Source organism: Nothoprocta perdicaria, unplaced genomic scaffold, assembly GCF_003342845.1.
Source record: "Nothoprocta perdicaria isolate Ctin4 unplaced genomic scaffold, notPer1 scaffold_4, whole genome shotgun sequence".
Lineage (NCBI taxonomy): Eukaryota > Metazoa > Chordata > Aves > Tinamiformes > Tinamidae > Nothoprocta > Nothoprocta perdicaria.
The window spans coordinates 6,946,647-6,948,046 of NW_020455643.1; the positions used below are offsets into that span (position 1 = coordinate 6,946,647).

The 1,400-nt window shown below is 55.7% G+C and overlaps 1 protein-coding gene across 1 annotated transcript in view; it reads right to left on the minus strand.

The window, feature by feature from the left end:
* CCDC39 (coiled-coil domain containing 39) overlaps positions 1–108 on the minus strand; it is a 16,981-nt gene extending 16,873 nt beyond the window's left edge. Inside the window, exon 1 of the mRNA XM_026045233.1 lies at positions 42–108. The gene's annotated coding sequence lies outside the window, so the exon portion shown is untranslated. The remainder of the gene's footprint in view (positions 1–41) is intronic.
* Positions 109–1,400: the final 1,292 nt, after the last annotated feature.

Genomic DNA, 1,400 nt, shown 5'->3' on the forward strand with positions numbered 1-1,400 from the left:
GAGGGCTGGTCTGCTCCGGCTCCCGGGCTTGCGGCGCTCACCTCCTCCTCCAGCGCCCTGTTCTCCGCGTTGGCCACGGGCACGGCGTAGCCATCGTCCCAGCGCAGCTCGGCCAGCACCGAGGCGGCGGCGGCGGCGGCCTCCATGGCGGCGGCGGCGCGGCCCTTAGCAACGGCCGCGGCGCCCGCCCCTGCCCGCCCCGGGCCGGCCGCGGCGCCGCCTCGCGGGGCCGTTGGCGGCCGCGCCTCTCCTCAGCGCGGCGGGGGCGACGCTCGCCCTTGTGGTTCTTTTCTTCAAAAGACCCCGCGGGCTTTTTCAGCCTTCTTGCTGGTTTTGCCCCTGCATCAGTCGTAGTGACCAGTTTGTAATGGAGGGAAGCGGCTGCTTGCGGTGGAAATCTCACCATGTGCTCTGTGGGGAGAGCCATGCTGCTGGGTGAACCTCCAGCTTATTTAGTCACGGGTAACTGTGGTGTTTGAGCTCACACCTTTCACCTGCCCCTTCCTTATGAAGGTCTTCCAAAATCAGCAGGTAACTTCCCTAAGGTGGCCTCTTGCTGTTGGCTATTGACTTTTTTGAACCTGTTTATCCTCTCAGCTTGTAAGTTGTTCCGTGGCAATGAATTTCATTGTTTGCAATGGGTGGTTGGGAGCCACAGGCACTCGCAGAGGGTTCCTCTCATGAGGCGGCCCTTGAAATGGCTGATTTGCGAAGTTTCCATCAGCCCCAAGTCTGCTCTCAAAAAGGATGGAGGAAGAGGTATCTGCCCAGCCTCCAGCATGGAGGAGGAAGCTTTGTCCACAGCAGAAGTCCCTGGACGTCTGCATGTGCTATGGAACCATATTGTGGAACCAAGGATAAAAGGATCCTTGAAGAGCAGTGAAAGTCAGTGGTGTGGCAGTATGCAGACTATGGTTGGTCTTGGATGGCAAGTCTCTTCACCAAAGATGGCTGCGGTGGGGCACAGCTACAACCATGACACCRAGCTCCAAAGACACTAGAGGCTGCTAGAGGTGCATTGGAGGCCACCATGACACGYTGGCATACAGCTATCAGTGCTGCTTTCCCCACGCAAAGTAAGAACTCAAATGCAACTCGCCTTGTAGGGATTTTACATTATGTCTGCAGCKCAATGTGGCATTGCGGTGTCGAGCACCTTAAAGAGATGCCTGTTCCCAGGCTGCGCTTGTGTGTTAAAGAGCATGTGGGACCGCGTGACATCTGATAAGATKCAAGTAAATTATTGAGTAGTTGTTGCCATCTGATGAGCATAGCCAGGGCCGCGCACCGTGCAGGGCAGGGATCTGGAGTGGTAAGTTTTGATCATGTACTGTGATGGCAGCAAAGCAAGAAACATAAGCAAGAAACCAAACTGAAGTTTATTTTTTAATGCAATTTAA